The sequence below is a fragment of the Semicossyphus pulcher genome, unplaced genomic scaffold (assembly GCF_022749685.1).
Source record: "Semicossyphus pulcher isolate SPU_LCO1_2020_fin unplaced genomic scaffold, fSemPul1.0.p SCAF_18, whole genome shotgun sequence".
In the NCBI taxonomy this organism is placed as follows: domain Eukaryota; kingdom Metazoa; phylum Chordata; class Actinopteri; order Labriformes; family Labridae; genus Semicossyphus; species Semicossyphus pulcher.
In genome coordinates, this window is record NW_027211691.1 from 4,626,386 (window position 1) to 4,640,715 (window position 14,330).

At 44.3% G+C, this 14,330-nt stretch overlaps 1 protein-coding gene across 2 annotated transcripts in view; it reads right to left on the reverse strand.

Annotated features, from left to right (window-relative positions):
- Positions 1-14,330, reverse strand: part of znf438 (zinc finger protein 438) — a 50,730-nt gene that overhangs the window by 18,957 nt on the left and 17,443 nt on the right. For both annotated transcript variants that reach the window (XM_069667935.1, XM_069667933.1), the window contains exon 2: positions 2,174-2,270. The gene's annotated coding sequence lies outside the window, so the exon portion shown is untranslated. The remainder of the gene's footprint in view (positions 1-2,173; positions 2,271-14,330) is intronic.

Sequence of the window (14,330 nt, forward strand, 5' to 3'; positions counted from 1 at the left end):
GGACTTTTTGGAAGCACATAATTGAACAGGCAACAGTGGTTATCCCCAAAAAATTACCTGGAACTTGCTTTTAATATCACCACTTATTAATGCCAAAGTTTGGTTCCAAGAATTCATCCTCAAAGCCTTTAGAGAGGCGTGAACACCACTAACTGAATTGCTAACAATAGCCACTTTTCCTTCGCAGGAACTTTACCCAGCAACTAGGAACTAAATGTTTCCACTGACGTCTTTGCTCGAGGGATAGGACTTCCCAAAATTAAAGAAGCATTTGGGGGTGGGGCTTAAGTGATTCACTTTTGTGATTGGTCAAGTATTTGTAGTATTTTATTTCAACCGCAAGGAGAATTTTTCTTTTTTGTTCATGTCTTCGACACATTCGATGATGCTGTTAACCCACGTGAAAAATATGGGGTGTGAAAACATTTGTTGCCTTTTTTAAACATCAGCGGACTACGATTTCACTCTTTATATAACAACCAGCTGATGGAACCTTTTAGTTCCTGGGACTAAAAGTTCCAGATACTTCAGGTGGAAATGCAAATGTGAGACTGTCTTTTTAAGTACTTGACTTCAGATTCAAAAGCAAAAACATCTGAAAGTTTGACCTGGTAGAATCCCAAAACAGGGGGAGGTTGTACTTTTCCATGTAGAGCTGAACAAAGCCTTAGAGTAACTTTTCTCTCATTTAACTTTATTGAATTATGAATAAAGTCACTTTTTGGCACCCTCAACTGATCCAGTTTCATTCTTGCTTTGAAAGTCCAGCCACTTTGTCCTCTAAAATAAAAACATTTGGCACTGCTTGGAATTCTATATCCCTCACATTAGAAGCTATCGTTACAGTCCACACACTCCCCCACCCATCTTAATTAATATCACTTTAACTCTCTAAACTGTGCGACAGAGTTATTATTTATAATAATTTGTATTCTAATTATTATCTCGGCACATCTTCAGCACCCTGAGCTGCTTCAGTGGAGAGGCTCAGTGGGCGACAGTGCTGGCTTATAAACAGCTCCCAGGGGTGACGGTGTGTTTAACTGTGAATGTTCTGCCTGAATAAAATCTCCAGGAAATAAATATCTTTTAATTTTCATCCCCGACGATTTCTTCCTCTTGCTGTTCTGTCTGTCCCGTCTTTGTCTAGAGTCCTCAAATTGAGCATCTGCTAAGGTGTCTTTGTTGGGTTATTAAAACTGTAGGAGACACTGTCTGGCAGGATCAAAGCCAGCCGTGGACCGTAATGATCACTGATGCTGCTGTTAAATTAACCAGACGTGAGCGCTGTTCACTCTAATAGGGGGTTTTCGCTCCGCTAGCAGAGGAGGTGAGTGAGAGAGGCAGTGGACCAGGTACGCGAGAGGACAGGAAACAATGTTAGCCGATCATGTAAACACCGTCTTTAATGTTACTCTGAGATGATTCCTGATTAAAAAGACTTCTTATGATCCCAGATTACAGGCAGATTGGTAATGACAGGTGCGGGGGAAACCTTGCCGTTACAAGGACTTGCATAAGCTTTTAATCTCACGTTAAGTCCAGCACAAACACTGATGAAGAGACGGAGCGAGGGGAGAGGATCACGATATATCTAAGAGATTGCAGAGGAGAGGGGAAATGGAGGGAAATGTGATGGCTGGATAGATGAGCTATTTTTATAATGAGGTCAGTGCGAGCTGTGGGATTTCATCCTCCTGGGAGACACACACATACACACTCGCGTACACACACAGGGGAACTGTGGCGATGTATAGCTCCTGCTGACAGGAGCTGTGTCTGTCCATGGGAAGAAGAGGAGGAGGATAAAACGACATGACATGGAGAGGATGTTGAGGATTTTGGTCATACCCTGATTGGTCGGAGCAGTTTAATGTTCTCCCTCTCGTACAAAAACACGAGGACTTCTTCATTATTGAAGAAGACTGATGTGCCCTCATCTTGCTTTTGTGTCAGAACAAACAAACATATTCCTCCACTCCCATTGCTCCAACTGTCTCTCATCCTGTCAAATCACATGGTATCATTTTCTGCAGACACAAGACCCTTTACTCAGCACCCAAACTCATTCACTCAGGAGGAACATCTGATTCAATTTTCCAGTGTGGGATCAATAATAACGTGTCTCTTATCTTATCTTAAACCAACTGAGGTCAAAACTAAAAGTGTTTACCGATTGGATGATCCGTCCTCCTCAGCTGCTCCCTCGCTCCTCCTCTTTCTGGGTGGTGCCCGGGATGTGGTCCTGTCCCCCCCTCTCCACACTCCCCCTGCAGAGACATCAACACCTGACATTAAAAACTAACCAAAAACAATCACAAGCCAAATTATAAAACAGACTAGCACTGTAATTTGTATGGAGTCCCAAAGTATTAACAAAAACGTCATCACATGTTTAAACAAACACGTAAAAAGTGACATTATTTCATACATTTTGTAATAAAATGTCTAAACACAATAATATTAGTATAATGATTGTTGAATTGGTAATTACTTTAAGATAAGATAATCCTTTATTGATCCCCAGAGGGGAATTCGGTTGTTGCAGCAGTACAAAGACAAAATGGCAAGTAAGTAAATACAGTATAAAAATAAGAATAGATAGATTAATAAAAATAAAAATGTCATAATGGCACTATTTATTCCATAATTTAACTTTTCAAACTGTCGAGTTGTCACTACTGCATGTCCCCCTCTTTTTACTTAAGAGTAAATAAAATAATACAATAAAATGTATGGGTGGATGTCCGCTTAGGGCTTCCGTACTAACTAGTTAGCTCCTGTTAGCATATCAATGCCAAAGGAATCCTGACTATGCCAACAGGAAGCTGCAGCTATAAATCAACACAGTGCACTGTTACCATATATTAACAAGCTTCTCCTTTTATACATCTTAACAATGCAGTGCATGCTATTAAACTAGCAAGCTAAAGGACAGGTTGGCTTGTAGCTTGGATAATAACTCAGCATTAAGTCAAGAGGTAGTGTTAGCAGCAGCAGCTAGCTGGTTAATTGTTGTCTCGGTAGCGCTGTGTTTTTTATATGTTCTCAGAGAGAGATGAAAAAAAAAAAAAACTAGCATCAACAAGAGAGCAAACTAGATTATTTCCAGCGCTTTAGTGGGAGGATGAATCTCCTGAAAGCCTTTTAAAATAGGCGAAGAGTCTCCCAGGTAATCTATCTACATCAAGGTGGAAGGTGTAACGCGGTGCTACAACAAAGTATATGCAGCAGCGACGAGATTCACACTAACAGGGCTCTGCATGGCCTGTTTCACAAGCGTACATACACACACACTTTACAAACTCTCTCTCATGTACCCCCTTGCTCTCTAAATGCCTGTCGCTTTGGCCCTCCATTAAGCCGAGCAAGCGCTCGTTTAGCCAGTGTCTCCGCAGTTGGGGACGCAGGCTGCCCACTCAGTCAGATCCAGCCGTATTAAATAAATAAGGAGCGCTCTTCTGTGTAAATTATTCATTTAACACGCCTTATCCTCTTCCAACAACCTTGTTAGAGCAACTCAGGAGTGGAGAGGAGGGGGAGCGGAGGGGAAGAGGCAGACACGGCGGCTCATGTGCGACTCAGCAGAACCTGTGGTGCATCTCTAAGCTCTCTGGGCGTTCAGTCGTAGGGGGGCTAATTCGCCCTGACACCTCCTTTGTTTCAGGGGGAAAAGAGCTGCATGCACACAGCTACACATTTGCTCACATGCACACACACACACACACTCTCTGACATGCACAAACTTAGAGAGAAAGAGCACAAGAAAGGAATTTTTAGTGCATATTCATAGAATAATCATTCTAGTTGTCTGGATAAATTATTGAGAAATGGGAGTCCACGACACGCGATGCTGGAATGCAGAGCTGTTTTTTTTTTGCTGCATGAACTCAAATCAGACAACACAGCAAGTCATCCAGTCTAAACAAGCTGATGCTAATGAGCCGGGATGGGGACACATAGAACGATGCATATTGTGAAGAAAACAAATGTTGTGGATATTAACCTGGAGGACAAATACACAGAGCACCTCGCGTTTGTATAATGTCACTGACGCTGCTTTATGCCCCTGACTGTAACTGTACTCACGGCTCAGATAAGACATTAATAAAGGTGAATAAGGGGGTACGATTAATATTTAAAAATCAAATATCCCATTGAGGGCAAGACTATTTATTTTCAACTGTGCAAAGTTAGTAGTTACTAAACTGCATGAAAATAAAACTTAATTCCTGGTACTTAAAACTCCCGTGGTGCTTAAGTTTTAAGCTTCAAAGCCAGTGTGACTCATTCCAGGTATGAGGGGAATTATATGCAAAAGCTGTGAGTCTATTATGAACCCATCTGAGTTAACATGATTAACCTGGAATTCCAACCGCAACTGTTAAAAACATAAAGTGCATTCAAATCTAAAAGGGAAGTCGGGCTTCCTTTGCTCTTTTATCACGTTAGAGTTGAGAGCAAACGTCCAGCACTCAGCCAAAACACAGCCGAGTCTGACCGGGAGTTTCATGGTTAATTCTCAGACAGTCCCAGGATCAGCCCAGCAGACAGAACCTGCTCTCTCTCGCTCTCTCGTTCTCTCTCTCTGTCTGTGTCTGACTCCAGTGTTCAGCCCCAGAGCGGGAGGTTGTTATGTCAACTCTGACAGTGCTCATTACCAGCCTCTACGCTCTGAATTGGAGTTAACAGGCTTTGGCCCGGGCAGAGGCCAGCTAGACCCGACTGCTACAATGGGATCAGTGTGTGTGTGTGCGTGTGTGTGTGCTGAGAGTTAATCACAAAACGCTCTTTCATTTCTAAATCACACCCCGAGGCCACTGTACATTAGAGGCTCTGATACACAATGTAAAATGACATCTACTGCTTATTTTCATTTACACACACACACACACACACACACACACACACACACACACACACACACACATGAGGACCGATCGCAGCGTCCTGCTACCAAACAGCTTCTGTTTCAGTTTGTCCATGTGCCTCTGCTGCTGTGCACTGAGCATGTATCAGTGAATCACACTGGCATTGTGCACAGGTCTGCGGCTGAAAAGATAAAACGCAAACGCTTCATCTAGCAACGGCACGGTTGATTCATATTATTTTGTATTTTAGAATATTCTATGCCATGTTTTTGTAGAAATAATTTGTCTGTTGTATAACAGTAGCACTTGGAACAGCCTTGTGATAATTTTTAAGGCATGTTAACGCAGTAGATTCAAACCAAGGGGATTTCTCCACCACAGGAAAGGAAAGCGATGACAGAAAGGAAAACGCAAGTGGCTGCATCGGAGGCTTATCAGACACCAAGACTGCACAGCATTTTATAATGCTTTGAGACAGGATGTGGCAGCAACAACTTTATTCACCATCGGATAACAAATTTACTTTGTTTACGGTTACTACTAGATAGAGAAGGAGCGTACAGCTGCTGCTGCTGCTTTCCTCTCACACACAGTGATGTTCAGTGCACACCCGCTCATGGTCTCGCTGTGCTCAGAACAAACTGTCCAGCTCAGCTCCCGAGGAGGCCTTCGCCGGGCTCACTGACATCTGACATAGGTTGTTAAGACTTAATGAGAAGAAGACAAGAAGACTTGTATATTTGTTTTTCATATATTGATTAAAATGATTGAATTTATTTTTCTCTCTGTAGATCTGTATGTCGACAGTGAAACCAAAAAGATCATAACTCGGGGCCTTAATCGAACATTTTAGATACTGCAAATGAGAAAAAAACATAAAGCTAGGTTTGTGTATCTCTTAGATGAACAAAAAAATCCTCATTGAGGTCTTTTATTTGCAGAAAATGACGACTGGTTATGTTGTTTATCAAACCTAAAATAAAGCAAAGAAAACAAGTTTGTGTTCATGTTTAAACCAACAGAATACTAATGTTTTAACTCAGGAAGAGTTCAGAAATCAATATTTGATGGAATAACCTGGTTATTAATCACAGCATTCATGCATCTCTGCATGCTCTCCACCAGTCTGTCACAGCGCTGTTGGGTGACGTTAGGCCGCTCTTGGAGCAGCTCGTCTTTGTTCGATAACTTGTGACCGTCCATCTTCCTCTTGATCACATTCAGTAGGTTTTAAGTGGGTCTCACATCTGGATTTTGCTGGACATGACATGAAGAGAGAGATGCTGATTTAAGGAACATTTGGAGTTGTGTCTTATTTTTTTGCTGGAGTGACACTCTGTCTTCTCCTACCTGTGTGTAAAGGCTGCCTCACCAAACTGCTGCAGCTTCCTATGGCCGCTGTGTCCAGACAGGCAGCGTCTTAGCTGCAGCCCTGCTGTGGAGCTGCTGTTTGCCCTGATTCTTTACATAGCCTTTACCTTTGATAATGGCTGTCAAGAATAGATTTAATGTAAATTCAGTTTAGACGGAAATCTGAATCTATTACGTATTATCTATTAAGTGTTCAGTTGAAATATGAAGAAATTTTTGGCCAGTGACATATTCCACAGATATAGACATGTAAACTTTAGTAAAGGTAAACGTATCATTTTCACAAGTCATTATTGAGCTGCCTTACTTACTGCTACATTTATTAAAATAAAAGCATGTCTTCTTTAAGACAGTTGACAGTTTGTAAAAAGCTTATCATATCCGACAAAGACAGCTAGTTTGGTTTAGTGATAGCAGTTGCTATAACATTGCTTTCCGAAGTCGAATAAAAAAGCATCATAACGCTGTGTCCATTCTGTGTAACTGTCCTCTGAAAGGCCCGTCTGCCCCTCTGCTGCTATCAGGTGTCTCTTTGGGGCCTTGGCGTTTACCTCGGTCTCCTGCCCCTCCTCTCCGAGGCCAGTAAGCTCCGAGCAATGTCAATGATTACACTTGTGATTAAGGCTCTCCACTTCAAACGGCCTGATGTTTATACAGGCTCTGATATGGCGGAGGGGATAAAGAGCAGGTAGAGCTCTGTGTTTGTGTGTTTGCCTTGATGGGAGGATGAATGTCATTACGCCCAGGCTCTGTGGACACACACTCATAATGAGATACAGAGAGCCTTTCTGCATATTACAGCAGCTCGGTCTTCACGCTCGTACTCCTCCTACTCCGCCTACAGAGGCCTATATACACCGCATTGTGTTAGGCTGACGTATGCGGCTTTACATTCAGAAGGAGTGCAGTATTTAAGAAGGGGGTGGTGGGGGGAGAGATTTATTTCTTCAAGACTTAAGAACTTTGGTGGTTTTACAACAAGCAGTGGAAAAATATTACCAAAACCTTTTGAAGTCAAATTTACATGTCAGTTTGTTGGACAAAAAAGTCTTCTAATGTCTCAGCAACAGTTTACTGACTTTATTCATCAGCTCTACTCTAAGTTCTTTATATCACATTATAAACAAGCTGCTTTTTCCATACGTTTTAATCCCCAGGCAGAATGAGAAACACAAAAGTGTGAGGTGTCCCACAGCTGCAGCACTGCAACCTAAATTAGCCCGGACCACATGAAAAGCTGTCGTCTCTATTCCAGGTCGGGGCGGGAAAATTACAGCCCTGCTCGCTCTACTCTAGCATTAAACCTCAATTAGTGCACAACTACACCGATGATGTCATCACCGAGGGACCCAAGAGCCTTAAAAATAAGGGGTACTTGGCTTTAAAAACGACAAGATGCTAGAACCGATCCACCTTAAACTTTCAGGTCCTCTCTGAGCAGCTCAGCGGCTGAGAAAAGTTTATTCCACCAAACAGGGAAGATATAGGTTTGTGTTCTCTTGATACGGCCTGAGAAAACAAAAGAGTGAGATACTGTGGCCGGCTCCGGCTAAATTTACCAGGAATTTTAATCCAGAGTCGTGACTGGAGTTTTCCCAAGAGAGGAGAGGTCAGTAAGGTAGGACAAGAAAAACTCCTGTTTGACCTCCACTGACCTGGCAGGAGAGAGATGAAGAGGAAGAGGAGGAGGAGGAGGAGGGTGAGGACCCTGGCTCCTGTCCAAACACTGACTGTTTTTTTTACTGCCCAATCCACAAGAAAAAAACAGTTACACAACAAACTCGCATAATCATATGCTGAGTAACTTTCACTGATTGCTGCACAAACAGAGCTAAACCTGCATATTCATGTTTTATTACAACCTGGGTGTTAGTTTCATAAATAGGTGCATCAATCTATCGAGGATATAGCGTGGGTGTCTATATGCTTCGGTACGACGGTGATTGAGCCTATGGCCCACTGATGAAAGCCTTTCCATCTGCAGTATTACAGACTGGCTGTCTGGTGCGACTTCCGTGGAAAAAGTCACAAGTGGCGCCCAGTTAGTGACGCGTTTAAATCACCCAGCAGTGGTTGGTCTGTCAGAGAGGGTAGGCGGAGCTACGCGGCTGCTTTTCCGCTCTCTGCAAGTGTTCAACAGAGAAAGAAAAGATGGATGACTACAGATACAACTTCAAAAATAAGTGAAAATCCAAAGAAAAAGAAACAAATTCGACGCTCAGATGAAGCAAACAGTCTATAAAGGAAAGCGACCGTCAGCCAGGAAAATCAAGAGTTTCAACCGGAGCAAACCGTGGACGTCTAGCATGCAGCACTGTCTGGATATCTGGGAAGTGTGCTCCAGCAATCACTGTTTATCGCCATAGGTGCCGCCAAAGAACAAAACTGAGATCTACGAGATTACCACTTCAATTTGTGTAACTCTTTGGAATCATTTTAAGACTTTGTTGGTACCATGTTCCCAAATCTGATTAATAAAATAATCATAACCGAACGATGGCCAAAACCACCAAAATAAGACCCAAAAGTCTTTCTATCCTTAAACAGTGCTCCAGGTTTCCAACAAAAGCATTACACCCTGGACACAGCCCTCCCCGCCTGGGTATTGTAGTCTAATGTAGTCCCTCTAGCTGCAGGGTCACTGTTCCTTCATGTCGTACAAAGGAGGGAGCACCTTCCACACCGCTCAGCATGGGAACGCTCCCGGGGCACCACCTCGTACCTTACTCTCCTTTATATCAGAGACGCTGTGTGAATTATGCATCGCACCTCCCAGCAACTTCTCACCAGTTGTTGGAGCGAGCTGCCCTAGGAGCGCAGGTTTCTCTTCCGTGCACCTCCACCTGAAGAGACGGATCGCTCTCACATCTTCAAAGAGAAGTCAATCACGCCATAGATTGTTCGTACCACCCAGTGGGTTTACAAAACTTTTACTCCATCTCTCACAGGTGCAGAGAAAGGGGATGGGGCCCACATTTCTCAGAAAGTGGAACACATTTCTTTTTTAAGCCGAGCTCCGACAAAAACTTTGAGCTTGGGTGGGTGGGGGCGACGAGGGGAGGGGGGGTTGTTGAGATCAAAAGCCTGCGAGTTCCTGGCGAGCGGACCCAATCAGCCGAGAGGGCCAAGGAGAGGAGGAGAGACAAGCGCTTCCCTTTTAAATTGATCCCACTGAGACCCTCAAGGTTCCCCTCGCAGGACTCGCAGAAAAGCGATAAAAATCTGGCCCTGTGGATCTGACGAGGAACTGGGAGGGGAGCAGGCGAAGAAGAAAGACGGGTTTCGGGGGGAGAGACACAGAAAGAACAGAGGGGAACCGTGGGGGAAAGAGGAGCCAGTTGAGGCAGATCAAGGGGAGACGAGGGAGACGAGGAGGGTGGGCTCACTCGGCGAGGGTGCATCCAGGCAGCGTTGTGTGCCAGAGCGAGGGGGTGGGGGGGGCTGCTATCAGCTATCAAACCTGTGTTACACGTCTGATGATGTGTTCAACCAATCAACCACGGGTGCATCTTTATTCTGCCCAGGTCCTGGCGGCTCAAACGCTGGATCGCTTCTCGCTGGCCTGAGATCAGACTCTGGACGAGGCTGGTGTCGTTATCCTCAGCATGTCGGGGCCTCAAAGGAACAGCCGCTATCAGAGCAACCCAGAGACCCCGCAGCCTGCCAGACACACGAGACCTGCCCAGTCACCGACACCAGCACACACACACACACACATACAACAACGTGGTGGTGTGTGTGTCCTCTCCAATTCCATGGATGTATCGTACAGTGCAACATGAAGTCATCATCAGCAGGGCTCCACAGTCAGGAGAACAGCTACATTTAACAACAATTGAGGGGTTTGAGCATTTTTTCAGAATGAAAGCTCGGCTCGTTAAAAGGGAATGTTCTCTAGTTTTGTTCCTCCTTTATGTTAGGAAACTGAATAACTGGGCTGGGGACAAAATAAGACATTGGAGCCCGTCATCCAGGGCTTCGGGAAAGACAGATCCACATGTTTCAGACCAATGAAATAATCAGTTAATCGGTTAATCAGTTCACTGAGAAAACACACAGTTACCAGCTAGGTTGCTTCTTCTACAGGCTACGTTCTTATGTGTTGAATAGCCGCCAAGCTGTGACAACATGTGGCCAAAATAGTTGAAATATATAATACATTGCAATTTTTCTCCTGACTTAGGACCCAATCAGACAGAGCAGACACGTTTTGCAAACGTGAGGCGCACCGCCATGCCTTTTTTGTTGAAGCCGACGGTAGAAAATATAGCAGCTCGCTGCGCCTTTTTTCTACTGTTGTTAAGGCAATCATTAGCTGTCATTAACCTAACCGGTGTATTGTAAACTGACAGAAGGCCCGCCTCTCCTTTCATCCGATTGGACAATCAGAAAAAAAACAGAAAATGACGTTGGGCGCTTTTCTGCTTTAAGGTGAAGTTTTTTCAACTCGAGGCCCTCAGGGCGTTTCCTCAAAAACACAAGGCGCACAGAGCGGATAAACGTGAGGCGCTCTGCAATGCAAAAGCAACGTGCAGAAAGAGTCATTGAAAACAATGACAAAAAAGCCCCCACCTGCTAAAACGCATTCTGTCTGATCAGGCCCTTAAAGGGGCCATTTCTTTTAAATGGATATTCTCATATTTTGCATGGGTTTCACATTTTTGGGTGTTTATTGTTCACAGTGAAAAACGTCATAATTCCGTGTTTTTCCAGAATTACATTTTTAAAAAGGTCGCCTCTGAAGTGGGCCGTTCAGAACAGCTGCAGGTCTCTATGTAGAACCTTGCTTTGGCTGAAATCGACCAATCGTCCTTCACCTCAGGCTGCCTTCTTGCACTAACTTGTAGTCAAGTCGTTGTCAAGATTTCAACTGACCATTTCCATACCTCCTGGCGATTTGGGCTCGTATATATACGGCCGAATAACTGATCCTAGAGCAGCCATGTTTTCTACAACTTTGCAGCCCCTCCCCCACGTGGTCACTCCAAATACTGTCCTCCAATTGTGGCTACGGTCTGACCATTGAATGGCAAAACGGCTTGTTGGTTTCAGGAGGAAGGAGAGGAGCTTTACCAACATGATTCAAAAACACATTAGAATAATAGAACATTGATTGCATAGCTAAATTACGTCCCCTTTAAAATACCCATATTTGACATTTTGTTTCAGGAATTTGATTTAAAAAAAAGGGACCATGTTTTTACATTTTACTGACAGTGAAACATGAAGCATTCCCGTTTGCACATGGAGAGATTGCAAGGTCAAAGGTCCAATGCCACTTTTTGTCCTCAGCTTGTCGTGGAAGTCCTTGGCTGGCTCGTGTTTCAATGAAGCCTTGCTAAAAACCTGTCTCTTCACAGGTCAGGGCTAATATTCAGCATTTAAACCTGCGTTAGGATCCAAATTAGATATTAAAGGACTGGATGAACAAAGTATTTAAATAAGATATTCAGATAAGCACTACTTAGCTCTGACTGTTGCAGGCTGCAGTAAACCAATATAGCTGTGACGGATAGCCGGTGCTGAGCATGAATAACTTACAGCCTCATAAATAAGCAGATCTCTACTAATATCATTAAAGCAGCCCTGAGGCGGACACGCCCCCTTTATCCCTGCAACACCTCCACCAGCCCCCCCCACCCTGTCCCTGTGACGAATGCCCTGAAATCACATAACTATTCAGCATCAATATTTTGACATTTCATTCAGCTGACTCTCCACACGGAGCCATTTATTTAACTAGCTGGCAGGAGAGGCGGCTCTACGTGACCGGGCCTCTGTTGCCACAGGTAACCTTTTTGGAGGGACTTAGTGTGGCAAATTGATTGCTGAGAGCGCAGACTCATCATGAGTGCTAATTTTCAGAAGCAGCCGCACGCCGGAGCGGGGAAATAAGAGGCTCTATTTATAACAGAGGGAAACAGGAGAGGGGGATTAGCTTGTCATTAGAATAAAGAGCGCAGAAGAAGAAGAATCAATTTCAGGGTTTAAAAAGCTGACAAACACAGTTCACTTCTTCTCTCTCCCTCTGCCTCTGGCTCTCTGCTCACCTTTTGACTCAACAGCCTACGACCAAAAGATATGTAAGTGAGTTTCTTGAGGAGGCAAGCTTGTATTTCACGATACTTCTTCTATTTCTGGCCCAATTAGGGTGTATACAGCAACACAACAGATGGAAAATAATACGGAGTTGTCCTCATACAACCGAGGCTGAGTTAACTTCTCTCAAATATCAGATAACTCTTCTCTGATTATAACTCCACCATCATGTTAGTCCCTGTGGGTCAGCAAATAGCATCAACAAATAACGCTGAAGTTATTGGAAAAGTGACAGCGTGTAAACAGTAAGTTCACCAAAGGTTCTCGCTGTCCAAGTAGCCTGAAGAAGCAAACAATCACAAAGATCCAGATAATCCCAGCAAGCCCGTCATCACCACCAAATCTCTGTGACATGATCCACATTGTTGAGACTCAATGCTGCATTGAATTTCAGAGACCGTATTCATGAAGAGAGGAAGGGCCTCAATCTGTCAGGAGGGAGAAACTTTAAAATGCTAAAGAAAAGGCCGTTCAACGTGTCAGCCATGTTGGAGATGGATGAGTGCACTGTCATCCTGGAAGAGTTCATCTCGATCAGGTTGTTCCTTTCATGTGTCACCCGTCTGTCAACCCCTGATGGACAATAGAAGTGTTTGATATCATCATTTCCAGGATTTGCAGGGCACCTGGTCTCACTGCAGGTGTTCAGAATGGAACAGGCCTTGGAAAATCCAGTTCTCCGTCGTGCCTAGACCAGGAAGGAAGCATGAGGCAACCCGACCTGTTCATCCTACCATCCCCTCCTGACCTGGGCCTTCATGTGCCCACTGCCCAACCTGGGCAAGTCCCGGGGACAGGAACCTCACAGGAAGCGGCGTGACTGGACACGGACAGGAACTCATGCAAGGAGGGGGAGTGAAAACAAAATACTACAAAGTAAACTTTCCCACCAACGCCGAGGAGAGTTTAGCAGGGCGGGGGCACTGGTTCCTTTCTCTTGTCGTGCAGGTTCGGCCCACATGGAGAAGCTAAGCCGGCTGTCGAAGGCAGCAGAGGAGGGATTTATCTTTTTGCTCAAAAGCAGGGATGGAGTTCAGACAAACTCCCCAGTGTCGCTTGCAGAGGATGCTGCCAAGACTCCTCACATTACTGATACAGCAGCAGGAAAACATATTCAATTAATACACTACAGCAGACACTAATACTTGACTCTCCAGTCCAATCGGCTTACAGAGCATCTAATGGCATACAAGAGGAAGGATATTGTGCTAATTTGTCTTGTCTGTGCAGCGCTCTGACAGCCCCATTGATGCTGACATCTCTTTAACATGAGGTTAGTGGGAGTTTGGCCTCCCCTCCAGTCGTTTGTGAGCTGCAGAGCCTGGAAATGATTAGGCCTGGGAGGGCAATTAGCCTGAGCATCGCTGGGGCTAAATATAGTCCGGCTTGGCCCAGCTCTGCTCCTGGGTCACATCCACACTGCAGCCTCCACGCAGGCATGTTGGTTCAATCTGGATCCCGTTTGTTTTATGACTGATGTGAAGGCTCGGCTGACTCAGACGAGATAACATAACTCAGCCGTCGATCAGGTGTCTCGGGAGAGAAGGAAGTGAGTGGGAAGGAGTCACGGAAGAAAAAATAAGGGGATGACGTTTGAAAGGAAAGTGCTAACCTCTATATCCAGAAAATATGACTTGCAGGAACATGTTCCTCAAGATGACTGACTCACATTTATTTATTTCATCACACTTTAACCCTTTGTACTCGGCAATAGAAATGGTCCACAAGTGGCTCCATTGGTATTTTTGCTCACTGGGATTTATGGGAGTATTTTCAAACGCTTAATGTCTCTTGAACGTGCACGACCTAAGCTTACATTTTATGCAAGTAGAACATAAACAACAGATTTCTTAATGCTACTGTAGTGATTTGTTAGGCATTCTTATATTTTCATCTACAATAGAAACAACAATGTTTGCACTGGTATTTTGGCTTATTGTGGTTATTACAACCTATAATAGGTAGCCTACAAGTTATGCTCAAACTAGC